The sequence below is a fragment of the Tupaia chinensis genome, unplaced genomic scaffold, assembly GCF_000334495.1.
Source record: "Tupaia chinensis unplaced genomic scaffold, TupChi_1.0 Scaffold000180_1, whole genome shotgun sequence".
NCBI lineage: Eukaryota > Metazoa > Chordata > Mammalia > Scandentia > Tupaiidae > Tupaia > Tupaia belangeri.
In genome coordinates this window covers 2,166,598-2,186,228 of record NW_006159655.1, presented here as the reverse complement: position 1 = coordinate 2,186,228, position 19,631 = coordinate 2,166,598, and the positions used below count along the sequence as shown (strand labels likewise).

The 19,631-nt window shown below is 39.4% G+C and overlaps 1 protein-coding gene and 1 pseudogene across 1 annotated transcript in view; one reads left to right on the top strand and one right to left on the bottom strand.

Moving 5' to 3' along the window:
- Window positions 1–19,631, top strand: part of DLGAP1 (DLG associated protein 1) — an 891,374-nt gene that overhangs the window by 596,299 nt on the left and 275,444 nt on the right.
- On the bottom strand, window positions 1,170–15,968 carry LOC106734672 (60S ribosomal protein L34-like; annotated as a pseudogene).

The following is a 19,631-nucleotide window of genomic DNA, read 5'->3' as shown; positions in this document are numbered from 1 at the left end:
AAGAAAGAAAGAAAGAAAGAAAGAAAGAAAGAAAGAAAGAAAGAAAGAAAGAAAGAAAGAAAGAGGTATCCTGAGACTTTTTAGAGAAAAGGAATGGAGAGTTTAAAAGTAGGAGAAATAATTAAGTTTAACAAGGTTCTAAGTGCCTGACTGCATGCTAAGAGCTTTCCGTATGCATATGATTTTGCCCATTTTACAAATGAGGAATCTGCATCTCAGAGAAACTAAATAATTTGTTCAAAGTTACCTATCAGCAAAACATCAGATCTAAGATTTGAGCTCAGGTGTTGAAAGCAAAAAGATAGAAAAGATTGGTGAAATGTTGAACTTACTAAGAATGCAGTGAGGGGAGTTGGCAGGTGGCATGGTCATTGAGACACTAGACTCCCACATGACTAACTATGGTTCAAGTCCTGGACCTGGTGGCCCAAAAGTCACAAGAAATAAATAAATAAATATAGAAATAAATGTTGCGAAAGCAAAAAAGAAGACTGCAGTGGCAAACTACTTAAAAGAGGTTTAAAAATGGAGGGAAAATGAAGATCAACTGGATGTGGACAACTGAGAAGGGGTACCCAGGAAAAAGACATTCAAAGCAGATGGTGAAAATGAAGGATGCATGTGAGGGGTGTCAAGACTGCAGTGAAGTGAACTCTGACCAGTAGCATAAGCAGTAGATATGCAGCTGGAACTGACAAGGATGCTGTAAATGTCTGGGCTCAGGTTTGGCCTGGGATGAAGGAAGTAAGGACCAAATGACTAATTACTCAGAGCCACAGGCAGGGTTGGCTGACAAGACATGCATGATGTGGCTGCTTAGGAGCTAGGGTTCAGCTTGGTGGGGACTAGCATGGTAACCAGTCCTAGACCTGCATCCGTTCTGTGGTTTATAGTGAACGAACTGAGCCTTACCCATATGACCCAGAGCAGGATTGCACCCTTAACAGCTGGCTACGCAGGGTTGTGTAAACAAAACTGTGGAACAGTGGAGGCATGTGAGCGGGAAACCCTCCAGATGAGGGTTCTAGAAACAAAGATTCCCCACTCCCCTGATGTAGTATCGGTCAACATGCGGCCCTCTGCCCTGCCAGGAGGACTTCTGTTTACAAAGAGCCTTAGAATTCCTTTGTCTTGACGATCTGCTGGCTGCCGTCCCTTCAATTTACTATTTATGTTTCCTGTTAAAGTGCAGACAACGGGTAAAAAGAACACCCTAATTACAATCAGAAATTATATTCATGTAATCACTCTCTCACTCATTTATTCATGCAACATTTATTCAGAACCTTTAATATTTAAGTACAGTGTGAGTCATTTATATCTTGCTTTCAATAAATTTATTAAATGCTATACTAAAATCTGGTTTTCCAGAGTCATGTGAGTGAATACACACACACACACACACACACGCGGAGTTGGCCCTCCATTTGTGTGACTTCTACATCCACAAATTCAGCCAGTCGTGGATCAGAAATGTTTCGTGGTTGCTGACTTGTCCTATGTAGTGAGGCCTGCAGTTGTTGTGTCTATAGTGAACATGAACAGATTTTTTTCTCCCCGTTATTCCCTAAATAATACAACTATTTACATATGATTAACATTGTATTTGCTATCATAAGTAATCTACAGATGATGTAGAGTACTCAGGAGGATGTGCATATGTTATATGCAAATACTAAGCTACTTTATGCGAAACATTTGAGCATTCATGGATCCTGGACCCAAACCCCCTTGAAAACCAAGGGACAACTGCATATCATCTATATCTCTATCTATATCCATATCTATATCCATATCCATATCTATATCCATATCCATATCTATATCCATATCCATATCTATATCCATATCCATATCTATATCCATATCCATATCTATATCCATATCCATATCTATATCCATATCCATATCTATATCCATATCCATATCTATATCCATATCCATATCTATATCCATATCCATATCTATATCCATATCCATATCTATATCCATATCCATATCTATATCCATATCCATATCTATATCCATATCCATATCTATATCCATATCCATATCTATATCCATATCCATATCTATATCCATATCCATATCTATATCCATATCCATATCTATATCCATATCCATATCTATATCCATATCCATATCTATATCCATATCCATATCTATATCCATATCCATATCTATATCCATATCCATATCTATATCCATATCCATATCTATATCCATATCCATATCTATATCCATATCCATATCTATATCTATATCTATATACATGTGAAAGTCTAAGATTCATAAAAGCAGGTACCAGGGCCAGCAGGTAGCATGGTAGTTGAGGCACTGGATTCTCACATGGCCAACCACAGTTCAGGTCCTAGACCAGGTGGCTTGCTTTCTCACTTCCAGTCTCTCTCTTTTTCTTTTTCTCATGAGTCCTGTATCAAATTTTAAAAAAATAATGATGATGATGAATAAAATTAAATAAAAAATTATTTTATTAAAAAAAGCAGGTACCACAGAGAGGAAAGAAACTTAACATTTAGAAGCTGAAAATAGTGAAGTTGATAGTTTGTACAGAATTTTCTTCTGATTCAAAAAATGACTCACTTTACCTGATATGGGGAAGGAGAGGTGTGTGTGTATGTGCACGCGCGTGTTGGTGTATTTAATTTTATGCCAGGTCACTTTTTGTCACCATAGTTTATTAGTTTTGTTTTCATTTTGTATTATTGAAGAAATTCTCATACGCACTCATCTGGCAAGACATTATGCAGAAATGAGAAAAGCTTCTTTGGGAAGAAGGTCAGGCATTCATATTAGAAATCGTGCCCTAATCCTTCTAGGAAGCAGGCTAAGTAAAAGTCCTAAACAAACGTACCTTTACTGAGGATGAATATAGAAGAGCAAAACCATCAACAACCCATGTTAGTGTCAGGAGAAGATAAGATCAGAACTGTAGCCAAGGAATTGAGTTAGCTACAGGAAGGACTTCTGACCACAAAGGTACACATTATTGGATAAATTAATTTGGATATCTTAAGAGAAACTTCTTAGACATCTTTAAAACAATCTGAATAATATTTCTCTGAGAGCTTTTTTTTTAATTCTTTGTGCCAGAGACAGAAAGATAAAGTGAGAAAGCACCCCACAATCTCTTCATATCTCTCCCCATTCAGGATTTTGGGTATGCATCCCCATGGCCCTGGCATGTTTTTCAAGCTACCACATCTGGGAATTGAACTGCATGATTAACCATGTGGAATCCAGCTACTTTAACTATCACACCATGGGCTGACCCTCTCTGACTGTGTCAGGCTTGAGTGAGACAGACAAAATATATAAGTTTTTTTTTTTTTTTAAGCTTGGAGAATCTAAGGCTTCATCATAAGATCAGCACCATATTCTTGTCATGTATGTTGATCCTGTATTTTTAAGCTAAACATGCAGTATAATGACATTTCAAGGCACCCAAATAATTCAGTACTCCCTAAATATATCCCTTCTTTTCCTGACTATTCCTTTTTTGGGGGATAGGTTTTTTGCTATAGGGCACGTGCGCTCGCCAGAAAGACAGAGACGGAAAGTGAGAAATCACCCCTCAGGGAGGATGGCCATGCCTCAATCACTTCTCCTCCATTCTCCTCTTGGCATCTTGGGCATGCATACGTGCCTGGCGTGAGTTTAAGCCACCGGATCCGTCACTCGAACTGTGATTGACTACATGGTAGTCCGGCAACATAGCCATTATGCCAACTGCTGGTCCCCTAACTATTCCTTTTCTATCAACAGAATTTTACATTTTTCTAAATAGTCTTTTTTAAAAGTCTACTTATTTATTGTTTTCCAAGAGGGTGAGATAGAGACAGGCACCCACAACGGGATCTTCATGCTATGATCTACCTCTAGCCTCAGCCAGCCTGGATCACAGGCACATGTGCACTGACATGTACAGGGAAGCCACAGGATATAAACCTGGGACTTTCTTATGTGGGCCCAGTATCACAGAACATTTTGTTGTTACTGCATTACTGTCTAGCTCCTATCCAGCTATTTAGCAAGAATGAAAATCTTGGAAAAAAGGGAGTCACAATTGAAAAGGACATTGGGAGCCATATTATGGAAAACAGGAAGTATCTGGCAAAGATCTAAATATAGTTTTAAAACTGTACAGCTTACTTCTCACATTTTTAAAGAATTATTTTATTGTATTGTATTTATTGTCATTATTTTATTTTATTTTATTTGAAGTTGACTAGAGAGAGATAAGAGAGATGGAAAGTGAGAAAGCAAGCTGCCAGTTCCAGGACTCAAACCATGGTCAGCCACATGGGAGTCCAGCTGCCTTAACCACCACGCCACCTGCTGGCCCTACTTCTCACCTCTTTGAGTTTAAGGCTTCACTGTTTCTCACATGAAGGATCACATGGACCAATTAGTCTCGCTGCCACCAGCCCCTCTCTGTTCTAACTCCTTCTATAGACTTTCTACTATGCTAATGAAAAATCATCTCTGAATTCCATTTGCCTATGCACAAAGTCCTCAATGTAGTGTTTAAAAATTTCTCAGTAAGACTTTATTCTCCTTGGTGGTCTTCTTTTCCACTGTTCCCTTGCGAGTATTCTATGCTTCAATCAAATTAAGCTACTAATTGTTCTGAGGATCTCTTTGACTGGCTTCAGGCCTGTACTAGTCAGGATAGGCCAGATTATGATGAGACTAGAAAGGAAGGAAGGAAGGAAGGAAGGAAGGAAGGGAGGGCCGTAGAGGCTTCAGCAACAAAAAATTTAGTTCTTGCTCATGCTACATGACCACTGTCCTGGGTCATTTGGGAACTCTATTCACCATAATTAGTCAGGGACCAGGTTGTAGTTACTCTATATCAACAAACGCCCAAGTCGCCAAGACAGGGAAGGAGCACAGGCGAATTGAGCACTGGACCTTAAAGCTTGTGCTTGGCAAGTAGACAGCAGGTTACCTCTTTCCCATTTCATTGGCAAAAGCTAGTGACGTGGCAATATCTAACTTCAGAGAGGGCGGGGATGGCAGTCTTACCATGTCCCCAAAACAGACACACAAATCAATATTTGGCAAGCAGCACTGAAACTACCCAGTTTATCCTTCTGAACATTAAATATTTTGCTCACTGTGTCTCTCCTGCAAGCAAATTGTATTCATGCCCACCACAGCCATTGAATGGAGAAAACCCAAAAGCCCTATGCCGGCACAATGTCACCCTCAAAGTTAATGATCTGGGCATGATGTACTATAGTCTGTATAGCAGGAAATCATACACAGTGTACCTATTTCTGACCCACTGAGGCATGAAAAACTAAAAAGACAAAGCATCTACCTTCTACATAGCCAATACATAATGGTAAACAAGGACAAAAAATCCACAATAAATATTCTAATTCAGAAAGAAGATGGAAGATAATAGTAGTCATTGGTCCAGAACAATTCTGTAATCACATTGGATAAAACGTTGCAGGCTTGAAAAGAGAAAGAAAGAAAGAAAGAAAGAAAGAAAGAAAGAAAGAAAGAAAGAAAGAAAGAAAGAAAGAAAGAAAGAAAGAAAGAAAGAAAACAAAAGTTTCAGGCTGTCTATCTGGAGGAAGAACTGTTTCCTGTCTTTTTCTTTTTTGGTGCCAGTGAGTACACACCCAGGAGAGGAAGTACCCTCTACAACAGAGCCCAGTCATGATGTAGTCCTTTTTCTTCCCTTTCTCCATCCCATCAGGATCTCCGGCATGCAGGTGTTACTGCAACCAGGATTCTAACTGCAGCCACCATATGGGATCCAGCTACCTCTGTTGTAACTTATCTGCTTAACTGCTGCCCTACAGGGTTGGCCCTGGGTATGTTTCTTGTTTAGGCGTCTCTCTGGAAGCACCTTCCTTACTCATTGTTCTTCTTGTCTCCTAGCTCTCTCTCTGGGAGAGTCTTCCATTTCCATTGCACATCAGGGAACAGGAACCTGTGTTCCTTTAAGAGTCCAGGAGACATTTAGGACTCCTCCCATTATTGTGTCTTTTTATCCAGGCTTGTGGTTCTTTTGGCAAATGCTTCTCTCAAAATTACAGTCAGCTTTTCATTTATTGATCCCAGTGAATTCCTTGTACAAACTAGGACTCACAGAACCTTTCTGGGCACAATTATAATTTTTTCTCAATTTATTTACTTTGTAACTCTCATTTCTCTCTTTATCTCACACATTCTCAAATTATCGGGCTAAATACAAGAACTCAACTTATGAGCTGCTTTCGTTTGAATCATTTTGTCTAATCAAAAGGATTTACTTAATTATATCTTCATTCTTAAGAATTGGAATCCATTCAGAGGTTTGAACAGAAGTAGCCATATCTTTGATTTGAACTTTGCCACAAAAGGTTGTTTTCATCACATCTTCATTGCTCAAAGACCTTCTCAAGTTTGCCTTCTGGAAGTTGGGTTGAAATCAGTTGCTTTTTCCAAACCCTGCAAGTCTGTGTATGTCTAGGCTTTATTCACTTTCATATCTACTTGCAATCCAACCAGTTTTTTCTGAATTTATTTCCAATGGTGTAATATCTTTTCAAAGGTTGCCCACAGCAACCAACATATGCTGTTAACATTGTGTTTTGTAATTACTTCCTCTAGGATTACAAGTTCATTTGTTACATCACCCACCTTCTGAGTGGTTGTAGACAGAATTTACTAAGTGATTCACCACTGTATAACATGGATCAACATACTTCCAACCTTGGGTAACAGTTACCTTACTGCCTGCTAACAAATCTGAAGCCATAGCTACCTATTTGGGGGATCTGGTTGTTCTTATGACATAAACAGCCCATTTCCAGTACCCATTTCTGTCCTAGGTAGGACAGGCTAGGTTATGCTCTGTCAATAATCCTTGAATCTCAGAAGTTTATTTCTAGCTCACAGTATGTGTTCATCATGGGTTGACAGGAGGTTCTGCAAGTTGGAGTCAGACACCAAGAGTGACAGAGGCTCCATTTCAACAGGTGCCTCCATGATCACTGAATCAGAGAAAGGAGGTGGGGTGAACTGAGCACTACTTCCATTCTATCACGTTTGCTCACGTTTCATTACTGAATCGATCTACTTGACCACTACCATATGCCCGGAAACTGGAGACCATGCTGTATTTGATGAACAGTGGTCATGATACCTCAAGGCCTTGGTTTAGGTTATTCCCCACCCTATGCCTCTGGAATGCTGTCTCCTACTCATTTGTTCATGCAACGAGAATTACTGTAACATGTTGCTCAAGTGCACAGGCTCTAACCAGATTACCATTGCTCTGTTATTTCTAGATGTAGTATGAAGGCAAAATCATTCAGCCATTCTGTGCCTCAAGTTCCTCATCAGTCACATGGGGAAGATAATATTTCCTATCCCAAGAGTTACTGCAAAAACTCAAGAATGTAACATATGTGGGGACCAGCAGTTGGCGTAATGGCTATGTTGGTGGACTCCCATGTAGTCGACCCAGTTCAAGTCCCAGACCCAGTGGCTTAAAACTCATGCCAGGCACATGTGCGTGTGTGCCCAAGATCCCAGGAGGAGAATGGAGGAGAAGGGATTGCAGCATGGCCATCCCCCCTGGGGGGTGAATTCTCGCTTTCTGTCTCTCTGTCTCTGTCTTGCTTTCTGGCAAGCGCATGCTCCCTATAGCATAAACCTCTCAAAAAAAAAAAAAAAAAAAGAATGTAACATATGTGAAACACTTTGCACAGTGCCTTGAATATGGGTAAGTGCTCATACGTGTTAGGTTTTTTCTGTTTTGTTTTTTTGTTTTTGTCACTTACTATCTGCTCAGCAGTGGAATATATTCATAGTCAAGATTCCTAGTATAATAGAACTTACAGTCTAATGGGGGAGAAAACTAGAAGTCTCCATTATTGTAAATCTTCCTCACAAATTTAACCTCCTCTTGTTGATTGTTATTTCTTCCTTCTACAAATTTCAGAAACATTGTATTGAAACATTTCTCAAAAAGTTTATATCATTCTTATATGCTTTTCTGTTTTCTTTGTCCCCTCAGTGGCAGTGGGTTCAAATGATATCTGAAACAACACGTGTGAAGCACTTGGCACAGGGTCTCAGCCCAAGAAGAGGCTGAACAAATGCTAAGTATACCCTTACGCAGTCCCTCGGTGCCCAAGGTGCCTTGAACAGTAGCTTACCAGGAGTAGCTTTACCTGCCGGTGTTGAGGTGAATTGTCATCTAACATCTGCCTGGCACTGTTTAGCTGCATCTGTGCCCTCAGATTCTTTGCTTTTCCTCTGCTTCAGAATCTGTAGCTCTCTGAAAAGCTCTCTGTTCCTTCTTAATTCCACTTAGCATTGCCAACCCACCTGGAGGTTGGGAGCAAATGATCTGGCAGGTACACATTAGCATGTTAAAAATATCTACACCGCCTCCCTCGTATTATCATCCACTTTGAACATTAGCATGGTTCTTTCAGTTCATCTGGGGAATCCCAGTTCTTTCTAGTTCTGTCAGAAGGAGGGGGTGGCTATAAAAGATGAGCATTAACTAGCTCTTGTAGAACTGGGGAAGGGTCCTCCTCAGTGATCACAACTACTCATCACTCTTTAAAACTTATTTATGAACCTACAGAAACAAATGAGGCAGAAATATATTTGATCATCTGTCCTCATGGCAATATTGGAATATTTTTAAGCTTATTTTTTTAAGATAAATCATTATAAATAAAAGTTTACCCAATATTTTTGGTACATCCCAGTTCATCCTCCCAACAGTCTAAGAAGAAACTTAGACTTGATTTTAACCAACACCTTATAAATAGAACAAGGATTTCTTACGGTTTTGAGCCTCATGAGATAGAGCACAGTCTCAGTCCTGGGACTCGATCTCCAGTTCTCAGCTTTCTACTCCAACTGTCCCCTTCCATGGACTCATGGGATAGTGGGGGCTTTCCCCTGAACAGACTGGGGACTGTCTTTACCATCTGGATATTGTTCTAACAGCTCATGATCTTTCAGTTCTTTTGACCACTTCTCTTTTCCAGAAAGAGATGAGCTAGAGCTCTCAGCATAGATTCATGTCACCAATTGCATGAAATTATCACCATTGTCATTTGCCATTGTCTCTGTGCCAGAATTCAAGAGAGGTGGACAGTTTACTGGGGGTATGCTGGGGGTATGGGCACCTGAGACACTTGGACTGATCTTCAGAGCCTGGGATTAGAAAGCTATGCTAGGACCACTTGACCTTATTGTAGCCTTCCTCACTCAGTGAAGAAAGGTCATATCAAAGTCTCAGAGGGAGAGAAACTAGAGATGGAAATATTAATAGCTGGCTGTGTTCATCAAGCCTTAGACTACATTTCTTCATTGAGAGGAATTACCCTGCAATGTTGGGCTGGATCCAACTGGCTGATAAGAGACAATAGTGCACACATCTTCCCAACTTCACATTTATTTTTTATAGGTTTATTTTATTTTAAAATTATTTTATTATTTTATTTTAAAATAAAATTATTTTATTTCTGGGAAAGAGAGAGATTCCCCAACAGGATTCTTACATTGAAATCCAGCCCCATTCTCAGCCAGCCCAGATTATGAGCAAGTGCCCTGTATGCAAAGCCCAGTGTGCTCAGGAGGGTCATGGAATATGAACTCTGGACCTTTCCCATGTGGGTGCAGTTACATCACCTCTGAGCCACCACCTTGTCCCTCCACATTAAGTGTTGTCACCCTGGTAGCTTAATTATTAGCTATGATGGAAGTATTTATGCCATTAAAACCAACATACACTGTAAGTCAGAGCATTTTCCTACCAGAGTCCATTTTTAAACATTTAGCAATAAGCCATGCATCAATATCTTCATGAAGACTTTCTTCAGAGAAAGGATGAAAGGAGAATCTTAGAAGCAAAACTGGAAGGAATCTTAGATGATTCCAACCCTGTTATATTACAAATGAGGAGATGGAGGTCCAGGAAAATAATGCCTTGCTTAACTAGTCAGCAAGTTTTAGGATCCAGAACTTCTCACTCTCAGCCAAGATTTTCCTCATGAGAAATCAAAGTTCTTAGCTATTATATCCCCTGCAGGAGACAAGAGAAATGCTAAGTTTCTGTTTCAACTGCATGTACAAGAGAACTTTAAAAAGTTAGGGGAAAATGGGATTAAAGTACAAGTTTATTTGGGTGCCAAAAAAAATTTTAATTCATTCATATTTCTACCATAATAGGCATTTTCATGAACTTATCAAAGACCCAGTATATATGACTAAGTACCACCAAAAGCAAGCAAAACAATTTTGTGTAATTATATGTAAGTTTCAAAATTACATTAGTATGTTACCTCAGATTGAAAGTGCCATAATTATTCAAAAATTAATATGAAATAAAGAAATTAATATGAGATGAACATAACAAGGAATAGCTTCATAAAAGAGGACTTCACCCTGGAGTTTGAATAATCACTCAGAGACAACAGATTGGGCAGGTGTGAATGTCTCCGAAGATAAAGAAACCGTGCTAATGCATAGGAAGGGGTATTTTAAAGTGGGGATCCATGTTTAGATAGTCAGTGAGAACTTTTATAAACAAGATCTTATTTTTTAAAATAGAACAAGGCTTTTGATATTTGTTAAAACTCAAAAAAAGCTTCATTTTTAAATTTAGCTTTCTGACTCTGTGCTTGTACCTTCAAGACTCACAACAATTTTCTGCTCCTCAGTAAGGAAAGCTTGCTTGATCCTGTCACGGACATATTTAGCGCACAGAGAACCACCACAGGCCCTGCTAACATGTCATTTTCCTTTTAGACAACTTTATAAGAACTTTAGGTCTCACAGCATGGATTCCTTGAAGTCTGCTTGGGCACACGGCACATGCCAACTTCGGTGTTTTCTCAGCCTTCTTGGTATAAAGGTAAACAATCGTGTTACCAGGGGCTTAGGGCAGCCCAGTTTTGTTAAGTGTATTATAGCCTATGCCGGTATGTCAAATGCTGGACCCTTGAGAGTGACTCTAGACACCATTCGTGAAGAGCTATGAGCAAGACCTTTAAATGTCCAGAGAGCTTGTTTTGTTTTAGTTCATTCGTGATGGAATTGGTTAATGGCAGAGCCAGGAAATGATGTGATATAAGTTTATTTTTGAAAGAGATCCTGTGTGGTATGCAGTGAAAAAAAGCAATCATAAGAGAGTTTGTTTTCTCATTTAAATGAAGGTATATGTGTGTGTATTTATGGAAGGATATTTTCTTATATCACAATACTCATTCGTTTTATTGGGAGGCTGTAAGGTTGATTTTTGCTATATGTCGTGTGTGTGTGTGTGTGTGTGTGTGTGTGTGTGTGTGTGTTTCCTTTTTTGCCTCTCTTTTTGTTTCCTTGTTGCTAGAATGCATCTAATTTTAACTCGAAAAAGATCATCTCAGGCCCTGTCACATAGCCTAGTGGTTAAGAGAGCCAGATCCCACATGACCAGCCACAGTTCAAATCCTGGCCCCAGTGACTTGAAAAGTAATGTCAGATATGCATGTGAGTGCATGCCCAAAATCTCAACAAGATGAAGAAATGGAGGAGAAGGAATTGTGGCACGACCACACCCCATTAGGGATTGTTTTCTCCCTTTCTCTCATTCTTTATCTCTCTGTCTCTCTCTGGAGAGCACACATGCCCTCTGGCAATTAAGTAATAATCATCTCAAAGAATAGTAATGACTGACACTTAGAAGCACTCCTATATGCCTGGCACGGGACATACAGTAACTCTAATCATGATATAAGACAGGAATTATCATTATTATCCTGATGATACAATGAGGAAACTGGGGCACAAGAGGTTAAATGACTTGCCAAAGCTCCAAAGTTCACAGAGCTAGAAATGTCACAGTCAGATCTGAATCCAGAGCCCAGTCTATCATACTTCCTCTGGGTGTGATACAGACAAATCAGAGGCAGAGGATGAAATCAAGTAAAAGAGCCAAGAGAACGTGCCCTAATCCAGTGAGGATGTGGCAGATGTATAAACTGGAATAATACCAGGAAAGGCTGGTGTGCGAAGTTACACAGACAAGTGAGGATAGCAAAGCCCAATCAGCAGTAGATCCATCTTATTACTGTTGCTGCTGTCATGATTTTATCTTTTTTATTATATTTTTATATTACATTTAATTACATATATCATTATATGTAATATATATACATATATCTTTTATATTACATTTAATTACATATATCATTACAATGTATAACAATGTAAAATAAAATGTATAACATTTCTTTTTCCAGTAGAGTTACCATTAGTTGAACAAGATCAACTAATAAAGGCAAAGTGTTTGTATATCAGTCAAGACAAAGGCATTACTATCCACAGCCTCATCAAATAGCTTTTTTTTCCAGATTATTAATATTTTTATTTTTTTGTTCTCGTTATTTTTAAAACATTCGATCGCTATACATCATTTGGCTTGTAAAGAGAATTTATCTAACATGAAATACTTCTCACACCAGTCCTGTTGAGAGTACTGCTGTCATTATTTTATCTTATTTGTTGTGGTGATGCCCTATACTACCATAAATAACATACCTGCATATGTCTCTTTTCTGTTTAAAAATAATGGGAAAAATTTCCTTTTTTATTATTATAAAAATATACTCGTAAAAATCTCAATAACACCAAAGAATATTTTAATATGTAAAAGTATTTCTCCCTTCTCCAATCCCTCTTTTAAAGAATTATTCATTTAATTTTATTTATTGTTATTATCATCATTTTATTCACAAGAGAGGGAGAGAGAGAAAGTGACAAAGCAAGCTGCCAGGTCTGGAACTCAAACCATGGTCAGCCATGTGGGAGTCCAGCATCTTGACCACCACACCACCTGCTGGCCCCTCTAATCCCTTTTTACCCCTACACAGAGATGAGAATCCTAAGTTTCTCTACATATCCTTTCAGAAATGTTCTATCCATGTATTATATATAAACATATCTCAACTTTCTTTACATATAAGTGTCCTATAAATAGCTTATTTCACTTAGAATTTTATCTTAAACATATTTATTTAAATGTGTGTAGACACCAGCAGGTGGCATGGTGGTTAAGGCACTGGATGTTCCCATATGGCTAACCATGGTTCGAGTCCTGAACCTGGTGACTTGCTTTCTCCGTTCTCCTCTCTCTCTTTCTGGTCAAATTAAAATAAATGAATGAATAAATAAAATTAAATAAATAATTCTTTACAAAAAAAGAAAAAAATAAATGTGTGTAGATGAACCACATTCTTTTTAACAACTGCAAAGTATTCCATTGTATACATGTGCCACAATTTATGTGACCACTTCCATCTTGACTGGGGCATACCCTTTATGCCAAGCTCTGAGAGACAAAAAGTCCTAGTTATAAGAAAGAGATATTCACAACACATCAGGTTGTTCATAGGATTATGATCCTTGAGCAAAACTACAGGAATGAGCTAGAGTTTAAGAGTAATTTCAATAAACAGGAAGAGTTAAGATCTCAAAGCACTTGATCATTTGAAGAGAACAAAGCAGAAAGCATGATATCAAGTACAATTTGTCAGCCACCAAAATAGGAAAGCATGACCATAAAAACCTTCCTTTTCAATTCCCCGATTGCAGTACCAAATTCTAAAACTATGCCATTCAGGAGTCAAGTATAATCCAGGGGGCTGTTGTAAAAATAAGCGGATTTTTCTCAGTTTGGTTTTTGTTTTTTAACTTATAGTCATGATGGTATTTGATCAACAGCTAGAAATTTTCAGTTTCTTTTTCTTTTTGAATATTTTGAGACTGGGCTGTTTAGAAGATAGGTTAAAATACTTCTCCCCTTGGGACAAACAGATGGTATGGTAGTTAGATCACTGGAGTCCCACGTGGCCAACTGTGGTTCGAGTCCCAGACCCAGTGGTTTAAAACTCACACCAGCCAGTCCAAGATCTCAGGAGGAGAATGGAGGAGGAAGGAACCCCCCCAGGGGGTAATTTCTCACTTTCCTTCTCACTGTGTCTGTTTACCCTCTACCCCTACAACCCTAGGAGGGTATGTACCCTAAGGCAAAAACCTCTACAAAAAAAAATGAAAGATACTTATTCTCATTCCTCTTGCCTTGGTTGTCTTGAAAGAAAACAATCATCGCAGGTAGAGGAAATTTCTAGTATTAACAGAAGGAGTGGCCCTTGGGGAATGAATTTTAGGTGTTTTGTTTTGTTTTCCCAAAATCAGGTAAATCCATTAAATACTTGTGCTTCTCAACTTTCCCTTCCCCCACCTTCGTAGAGTTTATTTAAGTTGTTGCCCCTAGCAACAGCCCACACTTTAAGTAGCTGAGCTGAGTATTGTTGAAAACTGTTTGGCAAGCCTCCGTCCTGCTTCCATGATCACTTGCTGTGCCTTGGAGGTAATTACATAAAATCTAAATGATAATTTAAATATATTTACAATGATTTTCAGTCTCCTTTATTTAAAAAAAAAAAAACAACAGGCGCTACAGTTTACTTGACACAATAAATACTGAAAACAGTACTATTGTTATTAGGACCTGCAGGTCCCATCAATACTATTAGGGAATAATTTCAGGAACAAATGCTATGGGATGCTATGAAGAAACTCAACAGCAGAAGGGACAGCATGTCTGGCTGCCCTGCTTTTCTTTATTTTTTAATATATTGTGCTTATTTTTATTTTTATTTTTTATCATTTTAATTTACATTTAATCACTGTGCATATTTACAGCATACAAATGAATTTTCCCAGCATGAATATGCTGCATATTAGTCCAAAGATATTACTAAACACATTATCAACAACAGATAATTTTCTACTTTTGCATCCATTAAATGTTTTGCTTTTTGGGGTCGGCAAGTGGTATGGTAGTTAAAGGCACTGGATTCACACATGGTCGACCTTGGTTCGGGTCCTGGACCTAGTGGCTTACTTTTCTTACTTTCCCTTTCTCTCTCTCTGTCTGTCTCTAGTCAATTAAAAATAAATAAGTAAATAAATAACAAATGGAAAGAAATCAATAATTCTCTCTTAAAAACATGTTTGGCTTTTTTGCCGTCCTTTATTTCCTCCTTCCTGCCCCCACTGCCCACCCTCTTCCTACACTGTCTTTTGTATCAACATTTGCTCTCCATGCTTTTATACCTTCCAGTCTTTCCGTTTCTGCCATGGAGTGTAGACATTCAGTACTTAATGCCTCTCTTTCACAGTCTGGTTTGCTTCGCTCAGCATTAAATCTTCCATATTTATCTATTTTGTATCAGATGCCAAAATCTCATTTTTTATGGCTGAGTAGTATTCTATGGTGTACATGTATCACACTTTTCAATCCATTCATCTGTTCTTGGACATTTGGGTTGATTCCATTTCTATACCCTCCTCTTCTTTCCTCTATGTCTATGGCAGCCCCTATGTCTCTGGGGCCTACCCGTGATAATCAGGCCACAGCGTTGGTGATGGAGAGGCAGCCTGAAATCGTGGGATAAAGGCAAAAGTGGGTCCAAATCTGGACTTTACCACTTGGCAACCTTACACAAGTTGCTTAATTTCTCTGAGTGTGTATTGTTTTGTTTTGTTTGTTTTTTCATTGTCAAAATATGTTTAATCAGCTATCATTAAGTAAATATTGTAAGAATGAAACAAGCTAACAAATGATAAACACAAACCTGGAGTGCTTTATTCAGTAAGCATATATTTAGTGTCTCCTATGTGCAAGATACAAATTTTACTTTGAAGTAAACAAAACAATCCTACAGGGGAAAAAATAATGCTTGGACCAGATACATTTGCAGAGCAGATCACTCAACCAGCCAGTCAGGCAAACCTACGCTAACCCTTCGGAGGCTCTTTCTCAGGGAACTGTCACCCTGCTTTCCTCTCTGACAGTCCTGCGGAGGACCAGTCCTGGACTGTTTTTCTTCTACTTTGTTGCTGTCCTTGGCCTTTGATTCCTGTAGGTTCATCTTTGGTCTTTAGTCTCAGAAAGCAGGTACTTCCCTGGAGGACCTGGAAGGCTCATTGGCTGCACATGAAGCAGTGTGCTTCCACCAGGCCCTCCCCAGTTTCCCCCTCTGACTGTGGATCAATATGGCTGCTACGGAGTCTGTGTCCTTTATCATCTCGCACTGACAGAGGTGAACTCTTCTGTCAGAAATGCTTCACCAGCCAGTTACTACAGATGATCTATGGTTTGGTGAAGCTAAGTGTTTTACTTACTGTTCTAAACTAGTATCTTTCCTTCTGTTTGCAGGAACTCAGTGACTGGGAAAGTGGGATTTACAGTGTATGAGATCCACTTTCTTAGTACATAGTGACACACTGAATCCTTGTCTCATTTGACCAATTTGGGTGAAACATGCCCCTCTAATAGTAAGTGGGGTGACCTACCTACCTGATTGCTCCAGTAAAAACGTTAAGCATCATCTGTTTTCATGCTAGAAGGCTTTCTTTCTTCTCTTACTGTTCATATTTTTCATTCTTGGATCTACACCTACTAGTCCACTTGGGATGCCATAACAAAATACCATAAACTGGGTGACTTAACCAACAGAAGTTTACTTTCTCATGGTTGCAAAGGCAGGAAGTCTGAGATCAGAGTGCCAATATGGTCAGATTCTGGTGAGTGCTCTCCTCCGGGCTTGCAGATGGTTGTCTACTCATAGGACCATCATATGGTAGAGAAGGAGGGAGAGAGCGTGAGCATGCACGTGTTCTGGTGTCTCTTCTTGCAAAAGAACTAATCACATCATGAAGAGCTCATCCTTAAGACCTCATCTAACCCCAGTTACCTCCCAAGTGCCCCATTTCCCAATACCATCACATTGGGCATTAGGGTTTTGTCATAATAATTTGGGGATGAGAGAGAAATAATTCACTCCATAGCACCTGACATTTGTTTTCTGTGTGTGAGTATAATAGTTTAAGAAAGAGTTCTGATGCACCACAGGATGAAGAAAACTATTGGGAAATGTATATTTACATGATTAAAATAGGAATTCTGGTCATTTTTATCAACAGCTACCCTACTACTGGAAGTTGCTTTATTAGCACGCTGAGTATCCAACAGTTCCCATGACACACTACTTCAACTCTTAGCTTTGTGGCTGACTGACAGCTCTATAACATATTCATGGATCGAGCTCAGGCTACACGTTTCTGCTTACTCCCAGGATCTCTTTAATGGGCTGTCACTCAGTGCGTGTCTTCTCTGTTCTGGGCTTCTTAAGAGCACACACTACCTGAATCCTACCAATGGACTATTGTGATTATTAGAAACCCTCTTTACATGCAGTGGTAATGAAGGCATTTTATTTTATGTAGCTTTACAGGTATAAAAGTTTGTCACTTCCATCTTGTTTGATTGGTAAACAGACCCCTTCTGTGCAGGAGAATCTGTCTCCATGATGACAGATCATAAGCGGAACTGAGGTATAACCCAGGACTTATAACTGCACAAGCAGGATGTTTTCCAAATACCAAATGCCAATTTAAAAAATAAATAAATTAAAAAATAAATAAATAAATAAATAAATAAATAAATAAATAAATAAAAGCTAACGGACACAATTTTTAAAAGAGAAAAAAATAGTTGTTTCCTCCAAATCTTCACAATTGAAGATTTCCTAAGATAACTTTGGGTCTAGAGCTGTAAGTGCAAGTGCTTTGCTGTCTTACTTACAAATTAATTACTGTCTGTCTTCGTTAGAACTCCAGACAGACACATTGAAGTGATGTCAGTTGTCAGCGTCAGTGATATCTGGCTGAGGTTGCTAGGGAAACCTGTCTGCTACTTAGCGTTAACCCAGTGGGAGGGGTTGATTCTTTCAGCTCCTTCCTCTCCTTAGCCCTTTTACCATAAGAAAAGCAAATCCTGTAGCTCTCTGCTCATTCCACTCGGACCACCTCTCCACATTGCCAGACGTCTAATGAGATGATGCAATGAAAGGATAATACATTTTGTTATAGGTTTTGGTTGGTAGGTACAAGAACATTTCATTTGAGTAATTAGTATTCACACCATACAACCTTAATGAAGAAAATGAAAAAATATGTTTGGTTTTTGTTTTTGTTTTTGCTTTTCATGAATGTCTCACTTGACTCCAACAAGAAAATCCTCATACCTGGTTCAAAAGATTTGAGGCCTTTGTCCTGGCTTTTCATGACATCCAACTCCCCTGTCACTTCAAGCACTTGATTAGTGGCTCATAATCTTCCTTATCCTGGCCTGAATGTGTTATGTACGTCCACAGAGTGTCAGGGTTATGCCAGTTTGGAAATACATGGGCCACTCACAAGGGAAACTGGCTGAAGTTACTTTCTCCCTGAACAATAAGTAAGCTTTTACTGAATCACTCTACATTCTCGAATATAGTCTATCTTCCTCAAGATGTTAATTCTGTTGCATTGGAGTGAATGCACAGGACCTCACAGTGGGCGACAAGGAGGCGGCAGCGTTGCAGAAGTCAGGCCTGGTGGGAGAGGGAACTAGCAACCCGCCTTTTTCTCTACCATGTGTTATTAAATTAACCAGATCCTGTGTGCTAAGGATTGGCAGAGCTTCCTCTGCTGCTGAAGACCTCGGACAGTAACTTACAACCACCTTAAAATTAGGCCGAGGCCCCTGCCAACTTCCACAGTCTGCTCTCTAGAAGGTAGCCGCCAAGCCATTTCTCTGTGCCCACATGTGATCCCATGAGGATAACCCACCTCCACTGATTTATGCCAGCCTTTCCTGCCCCACACAAAACCCCAAATATGAGAAGCTCTCTTTATATGTAAAGACTCATTCCACATTCAGCATCATGTAAGTGCCAAATGGAGAACACCCTGGCTTGTTATGCATGTACCTCTCCACAGTCATCACTTCGCATTGCCATAGTCATGTTCAATAAGGTGTTAGGAGCAAGCTTTTGACACCGAGAGTTCTGAAGTCGGGAAAAATGAATCGATGCCTATAATTGAGATGGGTTTTGAGCATGTATCACAGTAATGCGTGTTGTCAACTACACTGAGTCTCTTATTTATGTGATGTCCCAGCTGACAAGCTTCGTGTCTCATCACTGACCCCTGAGCTGTCACCGTCCATGCTGTCAATGTTAGGGAAGGATTAAAGGAGGATGCGCATCCTAACTAGGAAATGTGAGGGCAAGCAGACAGCCTGGGTCCTGGCTGGCCATGCCCTCCCTGATGAAGAAGAAAGGGTGGGCTGAGCATAGTTAAAAATGAAACTGTGTAGCTGTATGTGACAGCCTTGTTCGCTCATGAATTCAGCAAGTGCTTATTACTTGCCATATACCAGCACTGCTCCAGGCACTGATGAGACCGCAGTGAACAAAGCACAGTAACCCCTGCCCTCATGAAGTTTGCGTTCTAGCGGAGTAGACAGAAAAAGGCAAGGTAAACGAGTGAAATGCAATAGGACTTGGAATTCAAGTACGAGTTTATTTTGGTGCAAAACAATTTTGAAATCTATACATAGTTTTTTGATAATACACAGTTTTGTGAACTATATGAAGACACTTCATACAGAGTAGGTCAGATAAGGTTAACTACTAGAAAGGAAGTCTGGAAGCAGGAGGATGTGCCTTCCAGAGACAATGGCCTGCAACAAGGGACTGCCCAAAGGA